The 16578-nt window shown below is 42.0% G+C and overlaps 1 protein-coding gene across 1 annotated transcript in view; it reads left to right on the top strand.

The window, feature by feature from the left end:
• Positions 1–16578, top strand: part of CSF1R (colony stimulating factor 1 receptor) — a 182122-nt gene that overhangs the window by 428 nt on the left and 165116 nt on the right. The window lies entirely within an intron of this gene.

Raw genomic sequence — 16578 nt, 5'->3', positions numbered from 1 at the left:
AATCATTGTTTCTTAACTGACGCCCGAACTGGTGTCTACTGTCGTCGTAGTGCCCAACAAAAGTACAGGGGTGCTACGTAGCGCAACTCTTTAAAATTCGCACGCCGTTCATATTCGGACGACACAACAGCCCCTAATGACAATAATAACCGAAGAAGCAGTGCTTCGCCTGTTCTTTCGCGTGAGCAAACATACACTGTTGCTGTCTGGCAGCGCTGTATTATGTGTGTGCGTGGAGGTTGTACATCTCAGGCATTTGGCGGGCTCTGGCAAAGGCATATTTAGAGGGGCCCTGACTGGAACACCTTTGAATTTTATTACCCGTTTTCTCCTAAATCAAGCCGTCATAATGCCAAACAGTGCTTGCTCATATGCTAAGCGTTAGGCAAGAGAGTCACACAAAACAGTTAAAATATGTGTTATCAGGGCACGAAAATCCTTAAAATTACACTGGAATAAGAGATACAGCCAGACGTATATGAATAGAATAAGAAGAGACATAAAGTTAGGAAAGAAATGTGAAAAGAGAAAATTCAGTTTCCTAGTGGGTCTATTTGCTGCCTACTTTTCCCATGCCTTAAAATGTCTCTACATGAAGGGAGCATGCACTTCTGTCTTATCTTTTTCTGTGAAGGCAACTTGCACTTTTTTTTAGAAGGAAAGTGCCTAATGTTGCCGAACGTGCTACTCGTGTTCTTTTTGTCAAGGAAGCTTACACTTATGGCGCTACTCTCCGTCATTGGCATTTGCACCGATGTTGCCAGTGCTATATTGAGTGCAACCTTCACTGAACCTTCCTGGTGTGTCCTTGTGTTCGTGTCTGTCGGTCTGCCTGACAGGTTAGTTTGTGGCCAGAGACGTTTTAAGGAATAGACAAAGTTGGCTCTGGCCCAGGGCTCCCACCTTTGAAGGGGGCCCATCGTTAGCCTTTCAGAAAAGTCCCATACTGTCTATAGTTGTACAATAACCTGTTTGTTTACTTACGTTCATTTTTCTATGCCAGCCCAGGGTGCCCGGCCAGTGCATCCCCTACTTGAGAGATAATGATGTATAAAGAAAAAATGCCTAGTTGATTGAGGTTAGATTCAGCAAGCGATTTAACCTTTTAAAATTCACAGGCCAAGCCCAACTGCCCATGCCTTTGCCTTCATGCAGCATGTGCCATATACTGTGCAGTAAAAACTGACATTGTGCTCTCCCTCTCTGACGTCATCATCCTTTTGTAGGTGCTCCCAGACCAGTGCAATGACAGTCTGATGACTCCTAACTCCGAATACCAGTCACAGCACAGGCACGCCACACATTGTGGCTAGAAGGTTTGATAGGATCACTACGCTTTCTACTTTTCTGGTCTAGTTCAGCTAGAGTCTGCTTGTGCCAAGATAAGGCACAAAGGTAGGCCATGTATCACTGTGCAGTGCATAGCAGCATTAAATGTTTCCATTTGGAGCTGCTGACCGGCGCACTTACAACCTAGAGCCACTTATCTCAGAGTTGCTGTTCCTCAGAGGAAAGGGACTGGAGTGCAGTAAATATAAAAAACACTCTCCATTTGCACAGGCCCGAAAGTTGAGGCACCCGTTCACTGTCTCACATGCCGCAGGCTTGTTCACACCATTTGTGTTTCTGCTTCTTGGTGCCAACTAGTCCGAGATTGTTCAGTGGCTGCGCCCAGGCGTAGGCTGGACATGGAAGATGGTTGTCAGTGATTAAACTATAGTATCGAGGGCATGAATGAGCACAAAATGGATAAAACTGCTGAGTTGTTCTAAACATGGGGCCAAAAAATAAGTTTGGCCAGAGGCCCCAAAAAATCCTTACGATGTCCCTGGTGTGGGCCAGTTTTTGCTTGTTTGTTGGGCCTGTTTTATGGTGGGCCAGTTTTTATTGTTGATTTCCATTATATTAACACAGACATTGCCTGCAGCAAGCATAAATGCATTCAGTCCCCCATACTTTACAAACCACCTATACAGCGTGCCCTTACAAGTTCAAACTACTCTGATTTGCAAATGCGTGGCACTTGTTTGCTATCTTATTTATTAGCTAATAGGAGGGTGGGAGCACTTTTCTTTTGATGCCTGGGCCTATTTTCTGTCCCAGTCAGACCCTGGAGGGATACATGCATTTGTGTAACTCATGCAGTACGAAGCAGGTGCTTATACCCATTCTGTCCGTGTTGTTCTGTGTGAGGGAAGACTGCAGTGAATCTGGCTCGTCTGTGCTTGTTCTGTATGTGAGCAAGACATGTTCAGATTCTACCTCCGTATGGACAGGAAGGTTACATTATTATTTTTTGCGTAACAGAATCTTTCAATTCTTTAGCATATCCACCCATTTTTATGTGTGAGGCGAACTTGTATTACTATTGCTGTGTCATACCTTTAGCTTGTATAAAATAGGATTCTGCTGTACCTGTTCTGCATTGTGACTGTCCAAATGTTTATAGAATGTTTGAACTTTGGTCCGTGGAATACAGTTAGGAGTGTATGACGGAAGCGTACACTGCTCCTCTAGTAGAAGTAATGTGCAAGGGTTTCTTTTTTATGGATTTGTTCTTTGTATGACCCTAAACCATATCTACAGGGAGGGAGGCAAGCACTTCACATACTAATGGGCACAGGGACAAGTACTATGAGTTGTTTAGTTTGCTTGATACATAAGACCACGTAGGGAATACATGGACCACAAGAAGACATTTCAAGAACTGAGTGGCCAAGGTTATTTTAAAAATGAGTCTTGACATACTTTTTGAGCAGAGTATGAGAGGGAGCAAGCTTGATGCGTGTCAGGGGATCATTCCAGATATTTAGGCGAGTCAGAGAAAGATCCTTTCAAAGTATTCATTTTTCTGAAATGGGAAGTTTCAGTGCACAGAAAAGCTCTGGAAACAAATCCAACGAGCCACCAAGGAACATTAGTTGTAGTACCAGGATTTGATATTTTTTATGCAGAGAGCTTTATGGGCAATGCAGACTGACGTGCCTTGGCATGTTGATTCCAGGCATAATCATTTAAAGGGAGCGAAACCATAAGTTAGGTAGTCCAAATTTTTGATATTATAGACAAGTCAAGAAACAGAGTGGAGGACAGGAGTGAGATAGGAGAGAATTCATTTGGGAGGCCAGTAAGGAGAGAGTTTCCATAGTAAACCCTTGCTTGGATCCCCAATGTGGGTCACCTTTAGAAAATGAAGTGCTTCCTGTTTTATCTCAAGTTAAGTTGAAACCTTGCAGTAGTGGACATAATTTTGAAAGGAGAGTCAAAATGAAGCATAGCGTAGAATCGAAGACAAAACTTTGCTATTTAGCAGTGACAACATTCTCTGTGTCAGATTCAGGGAATAAAGTCTCTCTTGCCAGAGAGAGGAAATGTTGTCATTTTGGTTTAGAAAACAGGACACATCCATTCTTAGTACATTGATCTTTAGTTTTAGCCTTGTCATCCACATGTGTTTCTTGGTTAGACATTCTGAGAGTGAGGGAAGATTTTTCCTTTAACAATGGTTAATAGATGCAGAAGGACTAATTAGGCAGGCATGACCTACCTCAACATCAGGAAGGTATCATCTATCGTCCCATGGAGACTGGTATTACTTCTGTGACTGCAACAGAAACCTAATTGAAAGTTGCCCAACGAGTGATACTCCATGGTGTATTCAGTTAGTTGATTGACAACACACTTTTCAATAATCTTTGTTTACTTGGGGAAGTCCAGATATCGTCTTTACTTCTCAGATAGATCATGACCTGTATTGTCTTTTTCTAGGAACGTCCAGGATTACCAATTTTATGAAGGTCTGCTCCATAATCTTGTTAAGGAAGGCTTTCATTCTATTCAGCCACTGGGGGATGAGGGAAGAGTTGTGCTTGCTAGTGAGGCAAAAATGGAATCAGGAGATTAAGACACTCATTACACGTTATGTATGGACTAACATCTGACCCAGCAATAGTTTTCACAATGATCTGAACTAAAAGTTTTGTGGTAAAACCTTTACAGTTTTCCCTTAATAGATTCTGTCAGGTCAAGCCTGACAAAAGTTATCATGGAAAAGACCAAGAAAAAAGGCAACAATGTTGAATTCCTTGTGATAAAAACAGATTCACGGGTTGTGCCTCATTTTCAAGTTGAAAAATCAAAATAGGAGGTATGTATTACACATGGTAAATACGTCACCCTAGGGTAACATTATTTCCCACTTGGGCCTTCTTGAACTGTCATCTGACCCAAGCAGTAGCAATAATGTATGTTTACCAGGCGACGAGGCAGGCTAGAACTTACAAGTGCCTGTGACATTTTTTTCATTGTTCCCTGGGATGGTCTGGCGACCGGTCTGAACAAGGACTTCTGTCTACGCTCAGAGTGGAAGATTTTACCAATCTCATTTACATAAGGAAACTGGAGTGACCTTCAGCAAACCAGTCAGAGTTTAGAGAGCCTTTAAAATCGGTAATAAACGTCTCGGGATGCAGAATTGTTTTAGGTATTATTGTAACAAGATCTACAGTGACATGATTCCTGTACAATAAACTAAGAAGAAATTGAATATGTTTCTCTTTTATAGACTCACAATTTTTCCACATCTATAGAGTCTGCCGTTCGTAAACAACGAATGTTATGTTGGTAAACTTCACAAGCGTTCAGCACTGTACATTTAAATGCTAAACAATATTACAGCATGATGTGACATGCAGTTCAAAGTGTCACAAACGACCCTGACAAGAGGTGCAGTGTACTAGAGACACAGGAAGAGGAGGCGCGGTGGCCCATGTATTAAAGGCAGCTGCTGAATTTATAAAAGGCAACGTAAGTTTGCTTCAACGTATGGGACCAAATCACAAGGAAAATATGCAAAAGTAAGAGTAATACTAGGTGACAGTGAAGCCGTGTAATGGCAAAATGCTGGCTTACAATGAGTGCAAAAAATTCCTCCGTTTATGTCTCTGGAGTATTTTATACGGTGGGGATTAATATTTCAGGAGCACTATAGTTTAAACGTTCCCATGCTAGGTCATTTTTAGTCTGTAAACCTATTCTACAGAAGATGGTGTTTTATTTACGTTGTTCAACAGAGTAAATTGCTTATTTCTAAATACATTTTGACGTCATTGATGAATGTGGTTACCTATATGTCTGTCTCATTGTTAATCAGTAATTTCACATACACATTAACAAAACCTGTCAGTTAAACTACACATTTTGCTGCCATAAATTACCTATGCCTTGCCTTTCATATTTGGTTCAAGGGAGTATTGTGTGTGCATATGTGTGTTGGTGGGATGGGGCATGGTAATGGTTAAGCAGGCAAGGAGGTCCTGTGTGCAGTCATTTTTGGGTTATTCTTCTGGGGCATCAGGTGCCTGTCCTGCTGCATCCCTGTAAGTGTGAGTGCATGGCGTCGGGCCTTGGTAGGTCTGTTTATATCACCCAGAACACCAGCAACAATTTTGGGAATATTGTCGCATACAGGCTTTTCCTGCTCTGAGGCTCCAATTCACAAAAGTTATATTGCAGTCGTAAATTCTGCATCCTGATTCACAGAGCTAGAATTTGCAACTTTTTCCAGCAACACATTCTATCAGGGAAAATTGTCACGTATGGGAGAAGAAGGATTGGGGAAGTTAGGGAGGCTATAAGGTCTGGCAAATGCAAAACCCATGGACTATTGACAAAGTCTGATTTCTTTTGGTATTGATAAGAGTTTTGCAGGGACTTTCCGACCCTTGAACAAATGGCAACATTCCTAAACTAGGTGAGAGACCCGGATTTTTTTATTTTTTATTGCAGAAATAACTTTATGTTTGCTTTCTTCCACTTTAAACCTCTTTCAATTGAATATAAGGTCAATGGAGAAATTAATCTCTCCCACTGTTTTTTCCTGAATCTCCCACTTATCTGTTCCCAAGTGTTGCCATGTATGATATATCTATTGTTTTAAAAACTCTAGGTAAGAATATGGTATTAGGGTAGAGGAGTATGTGTATCACTCTATAATTCATGGTGCATTAGAGGAAGTGATATTATTCAGGTGAAATTAAAAATGTGATAAAGTGGAGCTGTTCTTACTGCATGTCAGCAGTGCCTAATCATGTAGATTGTTCTCCCTGTGGATAGTCCAGAGGATTAAGGGTAGAAAAAGAGTATGCAATCAGATCTCTTATTTACTTAGATCCCCATGTGTACTCAGAATCTTTGTACAATCAATTGAAGTCATCAATCTATGGACGTTGTAGCAATAAACCTCTGATGCATACATTTCTATTTTTTTTAAAAAAAACTCTAAAGTAGCCTATTGGAGACTGGTAGCAGGCACTGTAGTCAGCAGTATTTCTGCCTACGTGATAATTTGCCCTGCTTCCTCTCATTTCTCTACACCTAGAGGTGGTGAGAAAGGGCAACATAAGTTGGTGCAGTAGTGGAGCCTACCCTTTTCTTCCTATCAGTCAGACTTGGAGGAGGCAGAGCAAGATGTCTGGTGGTGGTACCATCCCACCTGTGTCTACTCCACATCTAGTGGTGGCCCGAAGATAGGCTGAGGAGATTCTAGAGGTAGCAGCAGCCTTCATTTACTGGGAAGACCCAGGTAGATGGGGGAAGACTTTACATCAGCTTACAAAGTATGCTAGAAACTCGTTTTATGTATAACTTCTTCTTATGGAAGCTGTAAAAGACGAAAGTAATTGTAGAAGAAAGGTGTGGGGTTCACAGAAGCCAAGGGGTACATTGCAGTCAAGTTGAGGAATGCGGAAATGCCATTGAGATAACATAACAACAGGGATACATAATTACATGTAATAGAAATGTCTTGCTATGTCTTTAAACACTTCAAGGAGGCTTGACTTCCACTACTACTACTACTCAGGGATCCATTCTGAATTGGGTGGAGGCAGAGCAAGATGTCTTCCTCGAATCCCTCCAACCCAAAGTTATCAAGACTGGATGAGGACACAAGTAACATCAGGGGCGAAAATGCTCAGATTATGGAATTTGGAATGTAGTGTGTGCAAATCAGTATTTCTGTACTGATGCCTGCATGTTTTTGGCCAATATGGTATTCCCACAAAATCCCATAACTGGAGGTATTTTTCCTCATATGCAGTTACCGAAGTCTGCAGGTAATGTGCTCCATCTTGTAATCCCTATTCAACAGTAAGTCCTGCTAACAGTCAAATCAGGTTTATTGGGTCAGTCAGAATGAAGGCCTTATTGGTAAATAATAAAATACATTTGTAGAACCTTTAGTTTTAGAAAAAAATAGGATTGGCAGCTAAAACTAAAGAAGGTGGAACTGGAAATTAGGAAACACAATTCTGCCACCAAGATTACATTTGAGATGTTTACATTTTTCCACAGTGACACATTATCTAAAAATAGATGTTCCATGTTGACAGAGGGAACTCTAGAATGCAGTAAACAAAGAAAGCATTAATCAAGGATGCTAAAAGCAAGCAATACAACTTTAACATTAACGTTGAAGTCCGCTCAAATCTGGTGGGTGTTAAAGTCTGTTTTCTGGCTTTCATTTCTAAAATACATTACAGAGGCACGGTCGTTGTTAATGATGTGACACCTCACTTAATGGAAAATCAATGATTTCTACCTTTAATAATGTCGCCCCGCCTCCCGACCAAGGTGCCCTAAGCCTGGAAGAAGCAAATGGTTTGGAGGACGTGGAAGAGATGCCCAAATTTGGAGCAGATCTGCGAAAGGAAGGGTTCAAAGCATATAATTCAGCTTATGAAGAGATACTCAGAATGTGTGTTTGGGTGGCCGAGTTAAGAGCCCTGGTAAAGCAGTATCCACCTTAGATGCCTGTGACTTCCAACATCTGCTCCTGTCTAGAACACAGCTCAGACAGATGTAGTTACTGACTGTTCATGAAGAGAACCTTTTGCAACCTGGCAGTCTAACAAGAAAAAAAACAGAGCCCCAGTCTCCAATGCAGAGTACACACTGCTGCTCTGCACAGACACTGAATGTGTGCAGGCAGCATAGCAGTGTCCCAGTGCTGGTGCAAAGACACAGTTCAGATGATTAGCTGAGGAGACACTGGACGCAGTTTGGCATAAGAATAAGTGCCAGAACCGGATTCTAGTTGTCTCCAGCTCTGTTCCAGCACTTATTTGACTACTTGAGGCAGAGAGAGATGCTGGTGAGAAAATTGTATAATGCTGTACCCTGTGTTGACCTAAAAGAACATGTTTGATAAGATACAAATCAATCTGTGTTATCATCAGAATCAACGAATGCGTGTTTGGTTCAAGGATGCATTTAATTTGATCAAACATACATACTGGCATATCATCCACATCCTACAACCTTGAATTCTGCACATCTTTCTTTTGAGTAGTGCATGAAGATGTGGATGAGGTTTTAACATGGAGCCCTGTACCCACTCCCCCAGAGGTAGAAGTCAGACAACTTTCCGTTGCTCCTTTTGGTCCCGTGTTTCTTTTAAGGATTTTTAGATGAAAAATAAATGCAACTTTTTTATACTTTGAGAAAGTAGCTTAGTAACATAGGCTAATAATAAGCTCAGCATGCATTTGAATGGGTGGCTTGAATTGAAGTTCTCAGTGTTCACAAATGGCTTGTGTGATCATCAAAATAAAATATATAAAGATTAAAAAAGTGGCCCTTTTTCTTAAATATACAAACTAACTTAAGATCATTAGATTTTTACTCAATCATCGAACAAACCTATGATAAAGAGAATTAGTGTAATTGTTCACCCCCTTAAATTTCGATAATACATTTCTCTCCAAGACTGTGACCAACAGGCTTTAGAGACTAGCAGTGTCTTTTTGATACATTTAGTGACAGAGAAATGTGATGTCATTTTTGGGAACCTTTATGAGAGAAAGCCTCTAAATACGAAGGAACAAAATTAGTGGCAGAAGTGAAAGTGATGTTTTTATATTCTAATAATATTATTTCCCATTCGTGTCCATTTGCACTTTGTACCAAAGCACCATGGCAAAGGGCTATTGAACATTGGTCTGCAGCCTATGTTGACTGACCTTGGGATTACGGTTGGTGATTGTGATGAAGTGCTGGATAGGCAGGTATCAGAATGTGCCACAATTAAATTTGGAAGCACTGTAGAAGTTGCAATGCCAGGAACACTCAGGATTGCCTCTTCACCCTAATATTTGATGCATGCTACTGCTACATATCTAAATCTGCACCACTAGCATAATACATGTATGTCAGTGCCATTCATGTCAGTCATGCACCTCTGGACAGCTTCATTGTAGAACCAGGTTTATGTGTGTCTTATTTATATGTCAATTTTTCCGGTGTTCCTGCTGGAATCTAGCAATCAAGAAAATAGGGAATCTCAGTTTTGTGCTTTTGTGTACATAGAGCTGCGCTTTGATGCAGATATTCCTGGGATAGCTAATCCAGCCCATTTATTACGTACACACCAGTGGACTAAAGTGAACTCGATGCTGCTGGGACAGCTAACCAAGTCCATTTATTATGCACACGCTGGTAGGCAAGAGTCCACTCAGGGACAGCTAATTGAGTTCATTTATTATGTACACACCAGTAGAATAGAGTCTACTCTGTGCTACCTGGACAGCTAACCCAGTCTATTTATTTGCAGGCACCCGAAGACAGAGTCCACTTATTACAACTGTAACAAGGGTAAGGCATTGAGCCAGTGGGCATCGGGGATGGGAATCTGAGGGAACAGACATCGGACTAACAAACAAGTTCCACAAGTGAAACTCAGATGCTAAACTATCTAGATACTGCAGAGTTGACTTGAGCGTATCAGTCTCACCTCCCAAGTGGCTCTGGTTGAAGAGAGCTCCCTCTAAAAAGAATGAGTTAAAAGTGGTTACAAGTGGAGGGCATTAGAGTGATATTTAAAAAAAAGGTAGGGTGTCTGGTGGCACTGCTACTCTGTGTCACATTTTTATTAGTTTTAACATGAAAGAACTATGTTATGTTGTGTTGGGGGCCCTGGGCTCTTTTTAAAAACAAATATAGGATACTGAGCCATTTCTCAAGCGTAGTGCATATGTTCAAGTGCCCCACTCATAGCTTCTCAAGCAAGCGGCCATTATTGGGAGGCTTACACCGCTCGGTTAGTGGGCTCGTTTTTCTGATGCATAGCCCTACCTAGAGCGGACCTCATGGGGACACACCACTGGCTGGCCAAAGAAGCGCATATGGCAAGGCCGCCTGCACCCGTCCGTGCCCGAATAGGTCCAGGGGCCAAGTATTCTGCATCTTTTGGGCCAGATATAAAGGATTTCCACTGACCAACTAAGAGCACTTTGCCCCGTCTGCTTAGAGACCTGTTGAATGTCCTTGGACCTGCAAACTAGTTCTCAGAGCTTCACTTTTTGCAATTTTGTGCTCAGCTCACATGATAAACCTTGTCACACAGTCATTGGAAAGGTCACTTGTGCTTCAAAATCAGAGAGTAAAGCGCCCACCACCTCTTGCAGCACTTTGGGAAGAAATTCAGCTTCTTTATTATTAACTGTCGCTCCCTATCATGCTGCCATGCCACCAACAGTATTTATATGACTTTTTGTTAGACCACCCCCATGATGCCATGTTTCTAATGGCAACATGGCTCCATGAGGCTTCTTTCCCTGATATTATCAGAGCACTACCTAAAAACTATTCAATTGTTAAACGAGATAGGCTGGATACATCTGGAGGTGGGATAGCCATTGTTTTTAAGGACAACTATAAATGGAAAATAGAGGACCTATAAATCCCAGCCTGCAAAACCTTGTTTTTTCATTTGTCCTTATGCATAACTTTACAGTATCCAGTGCCTTAATATATTGTCCCTCTGGACGCGCCAGGAACTGGTGTGCCTTTGTTCCTGGCCTATTTGCATCATACATTCTTAGATGTTCTAATTTTAGTCTGCTAGGAGATGTAAATATTCATATTGAGGGTGCTTTGTGTAGCCCTGGCCAGGCCATGATAGAGGATCATAGGGTTCTAAATCTGGTTTTAATTAATTCCCTACCAACACACAAGGTAGGTCACCTCTTAGATCCTATCTTCACAAATACAAAACATTTATACACTGCCACCCTCCCCCCCTTCTAGCTTTAGAGCCAGACACAGTACTGAATCCACCCTTCTGGGAGTCATTGAACATCTTGGATGGCTTCTGGACAAGGGTGAGACGGCCGTGCTGATTTTACTGGATCTCAGCGCAGCCGTCAATACTATTACAGAGATTTGCAAACCTGGATCTTCAAGGGACAGCTCTATCCTGGATGGCATCATTTCTTAAAGATTGCCCTGTTGAGGTTTTCTCAGCCAGTGCTTCCTCTGAACCCACTCTCTTACCTCTGGAGTCTCCCAAGGATCACCCCAGGTCTGAAGTTATTTAACATCTACATCTGTCCACATGTGGATTTGGTGGAAAGTTGTGGCCTCACTGTATTTTCATTTGCAGATGACTTTAAAATCATCTTCTGTTTGCCATCTGCCCAGGGCCACAAGTCTGGGGTCTTGAACTCCTGCTTTGGTTTGATTTCTACGTGGATGAACAGCAATTTACTTAAACTCAATGGCAACAAGACTGAGGTCCTGGTACTGGGAAAGAACCCCCTACTTTAGGTTCCACAGCACTGGCTGGGACACTTAGGTGAGCCTCGTGAACCAGCCCGCAGGGTAAAGAACCTTGGCTACTGGCTGGATGAGAAGCTCTTTATGAAGCTTCAGGTGGACAAGGTTGCCGTAACTTGTTTTGCAGCCCTGGAATAGCTGCGAAAAATCACTTGGCTGCTTCTGCTTCCAGCCCAAAGGACGGTCATTCAGGCACTGAATCTATTGAGGCTGGACTACGGCAACGTCCTTTATTTAGGGGCAGACAAGGCCTCTATCAGACTTCTTCAAGTAGTCAAGAATTTCACCGCCAGGTTTCTATACCATTTCCCTAAACATACCTCTGCATTGGGCCTTCTCTGCGAGCTTCATTGGCTCCCGGTAGAAAAACAGATAGAGTTTAAAGCACTATGCTACGCATATAGGGCCCTGGCAGGTACGGGCCCACAGTTCCTTAAAAAATCAGGGATAACTTACTAGCCCTTCTGTGTGTTGCGCTCAAGCAATTTCTCACTATTCCTTACCTGAGTACCTGAGAAGCTGCACCTCTCTCACCATCTTCTGCAAATATGTGAGGACCTGGATGTTTCAGCTCGGTGCTACCTTGCTACACCTAACCTATTGCTAAAGCGCCGGGAAACTCGGTTTGGGCAGCTGAGCGCAATATAAGATTAAAATAATAATTATAATAATAATGATAAACTATTATGCTAAAAAGACAGCATTAACACCAATACAGAACAAGCATTTGCAATGCAATAGGTCTCCATTTGTGAGAGTTGGAGTTATTGGTGTTGTAAATGTATAACTGGACTTTTCTTACCACATAAATTGGTCAACCCTGCCACATAATTTGGTCCTCTCTGCCACATAATTCTTGTGGCCCGGCATATAAGTAAAGCACTTCCATTTACCTTCTTCCTCCATCTACAGCAAAAAATGAAAATATTGCCATTTAGCATTCTAATTTAAATCAGCCATGCTAATTACAATAGAATACCACTTTCCCCACCACCAGAGTTGCGGCTGACTAACAGAAATGCTGGGGGAAGGCTAGGAGTAGAAATATTAAAAATAGCCCTTCATGTTTTGCTAAATAATTGATGCATCTTGGATGTTGTGACAAGGTGTGCATGCGCCTTGGGGGAAGAGGCAATGTCAAAGTGACAGCATGAGTGTTTGAGTTTTTAAAGAGAGAAATTTAAGAATACCCCATACCTTAAATAATCACTGCTTATGAAAACAGAGCTGTGACCACACAGATTTGAAAGAAAAAAACTATCGCCTTTTACAAAGGCAACAGAGTAGTTTAGTAGGTGCAGATGACACTTAGTAAAGGATAGGTGTTATGTTTTTGAAATTACTGAAGACGGGTAGAGAATGAGGCTGCAAGCGACCTTTCTGTCCCAGCAAGCCTTTTGTCTACGCTAAGCCCACTTTTAATTAAAGCATTAACACTTAACACTTCTTTATAAATATTTTGGAGACCGCCCTGCTGTAAGGAGGCAAAGGAGGCAAAGTATCCTAAGTCTGTGTCCCACATGCACCACTAATTAGTCTTATCCAGTGAAAGGTTGTAAATGCTGAAAGCATCCAAGATAGTCATCACTGCCAGAAACAACATGTGTTTCCAAACTTAACATTTGTTTTCCACCAAAATGCATATTAACTACTTGGGTATATGTTCTTTGAAAAAGAAAAACATAAACCTTCCCCAACAACAAAGAAATTTAAAATTATATCCCTTGCTTTGTCCAACAGTGAAGCAAGAAAAGCGATTTTGTTTACTTACAATTGTAATTGCAAAGCAGCGTTTGAGGCTTTTTTAAGAATCGTGTTTTATTTACAATTTATAGACAAAACAGCGCACCCGACGTGAGTTTTCAAAAAGTTTTCAATTCGCTGTGATAGAGGTCCAGCAAAAAGAAAACAGTTTTGAAAGCTCACATTTTTTGTGTCAGAAATAAAACAAAAAATGCTTTGTAAAGGCAACAGACCACACAGGTTTATGTTTTACTTCGTACAACGCACATATTGGATGAGCGTACACTGAAAGAGGCATGCAAAGATTTCAGAAAACAAGCTCAAAGTGAGTGAGCTCTTTTCAGCCAGAAAGCAGTTTGAAACAAAACACGCATACAGGAAAGAGCACTGAGTCGGAGTCCCAGGAAAAGCAAAACCGTTGTCAAAGTTTGCGTTGGGTGAGCGCTTTCTAGTCACTAAACAAAATGCCATTCTCTGCTTTTCTAATCAACTTTATTTTTGTTTTGTGACCAGAAAGTGCTCACCTGATGCTAACTTTGAAAACTTTTTTTATGTTTTGCAGGCATCCTGTCTCCATGCTCATGTCCTGTGTGTGTGTTTTTGTCTGAATTGCTTTTATAAAATGTTTAAATGTTTATTTTAAAAAAGCTAACTAAAAGGCCAACAACTGTGCGTGTTTTCATCCAAATGCTAATAAAAACAAGCAGCGAGGAGCAAAGGAGGTTGGGGGCCTAGTCATGAGCAGATGTAGGATGTAATGAAATGCCAGCAGCGAAGTGAGGGAGGTGTTGGGCGAAGGGAGGAATGGCACGGGCAGATGAAGTGATTTCGGAGTATAATTAAAATTAAGTAACTCTGCAGGCAGGGGATGGACAACAAGCTTGGAGGAGATAACAACGTTGCGTCTGGCTGAAAAGCACTTGGAGCAACTGGGAAAAAAAAGTCCCTGACAAAGATACCATAATGGGACGAGTGGAATGGTACAAGTACTAGAAGCGTGCTCCGTGGGAGTAGACAAAGGAGGAGAAGGTGGGACAAATAGGAAAGGTTAGCCACTTATAAGCAAGGATATTTAAAGGACAGTGACATAAACTAATGAGAAGCAGTGGGCGGAATTGAAGTCTACAAAGAAGTATATACTAAAGTATATACAAGAGGTCTTGAAAGCTCACCTAAAAATGAATACTTTATGGTCTGACACAGACACAAAGCATTCTTTCTCTAAAGTAGTAATGCATGGTTTTGCTAATAAGAACTTGATTCGAAGAAAAACTTGCTATAAAGCACGCGAGCACTTGTCCAGAGGTCAATTAAATACCTATCTCGTGCAATGTACCCCATTAAATAAATGCCTATTCGGATGTTGTTTCAAGAAAAATGCGCTAGTTTTAAATTCAGGGCCAGAATATAACTCCCTTATACACCCATTGCCTGTGTCCTCGGAAAAAGAAAGGGGCAGGCATGCCAGGGTCAAGATTCCATAATGAAAATATATCCAACCCAACACCTGCTGTCTCAGTTCCAAGGTCATCGGTTACATAAATAAATAGCTTATATAAAATGGATTTTACAGAATTGTTTAACGCTGTCAGCTCTCGTAAGTGGCACGGGAAGGTCCTCAGCTCGCGGCGTGAGGGGTGACGATGAAGCTCTGCTCTGACACTGTTTCCTGCCCTTCTTAGTGAGCTCACAGGGTTGATATCCAGGCTCACAGCTGGGAGCAGGCTTGCAGTAGGACAGACAAGCCGCAGGTGGCAAAGAAATGCTATCACCGCTGCAAGACAGCAAGATACCACAGGTCCACCAACACACATGGACTGTAGAACTAAGTCGAGTCATATTTTGCAAGCACATGGAACGAAGCCTGTTCCTCACAGCTCAGCGTCCTGGCAACATACTCATACCATGATGATTTGTGTCACTACTCTGCCAAGCGTGCCTCACATGGGTGAGCGGGAGATGGTGGATGGACAAGAACAATTTTCAACCCAAGGCATTTTCGCTTGGGACTGAACCGGGAAAATGCATGAAGTAGTGAAAAGATTCCCAGGCTTGCCAAATAAGTGCCTCTGGTGCCCACTCCCAACTACCGGTGCAAATTTTATACTGCAAAAACCACATTTTGGAGGCTCATAAAGCACCACTTTGAATTCAGAATATTTATTTCCGCATAAGAACCATTGTCCTTTCCTGGTTGGTAAAAAACCACTGCCATTCTACAATCCACATTTCTTAATTATTTATTGCACCACTGTCATGCCAGAGAGAAAACTACCACGTTATGTAAAGCTCTATTTCGGTGCAAGGCCCATTGCTAGCATGCTTCCAAGCTCAACTTTCACCTGCATGCTGTTCTCTCCTCATGCTCCTACACACAAAGTGGCAGAGTTACAACAGTTATAACGGGCTGAAGCTACATACACGTGGTTCTATAGGATTCATCAGCCACTGTGCCAAGTGGCTGCTTCTCCGGGCACCACTTTGGCGATAGGAAGCATCTCCTAATTCCTTCACCCTCCGTAGCACATCTGCGTTTTGCTCCTGTTCGCATCACCCACGGATGAAGCCTTTAATGCAGATTTGCATTTATTTGCACTGCATGACGTTTTTTTCTTCCAAGAACGTGTTCTTCCAGCCCAAATCAAGTAAGGTTGAGTCAGGGAAGCAGGGGAGCAAGCTGGCTGCTTGTTTGGGAGAAGACAAAAACAGAAGGTTGTGTTTAGGTTGGCTGTATTGTGTGCTTCTTCCAGCACAATCAATCCATCAGCTCACACGACCTTGAATCTCTGTTTATTTTTTTCCGTAATGCACTAGAAAAACTAGTGTGCATGCACAAGGGGCATGTAGACCAGACTACTGAAACCCTTGGGAGGTGGTCTCATTGAGGTCGTCTCAACATTCCTTCCGATTCCCAGATGCCAGTCTGATTGGTGAAGACTGATTAGATCCAACACCTATTGTCACATCATTCTCTGGCCAGTTCCTGTACTTGAATGTGGAAGGGTTCTGTCCAAAGACACAAGGGCTGTAAGTTGAAAGCAGCTGATGGGATAAAGAACACAATACTGAGCATGCACTCACATTTGCACATACGTCGGGGAAATAAGATGAATGAAACAGAGAACAGAGCAAGACTGGACGTTTTAGACAATATCTGGACACCACATAGGTTAGATGCTCTTCAGGAACCAATAGGCTGCACAAAAGTGAGGCGTAACTGCC

This window comes from Pleurodeles waltl, chromosome 7 (genome assembly GCF_031143425.1).
Source record: "Pleurodeles waltl isolate 20211129_DDA chromosome 7, aPleWal1.hap1.20221129, whole genome shotgun sequence".
NCBI lineage: Eukaryota > Metazoa > Chordata > Amphibia > Caudata > Salamandridae > Pleurodeles > Pleurodeles waltl.
This window is presented reverse-complemented; position numbering and strand designations above follow the sequence as displayed.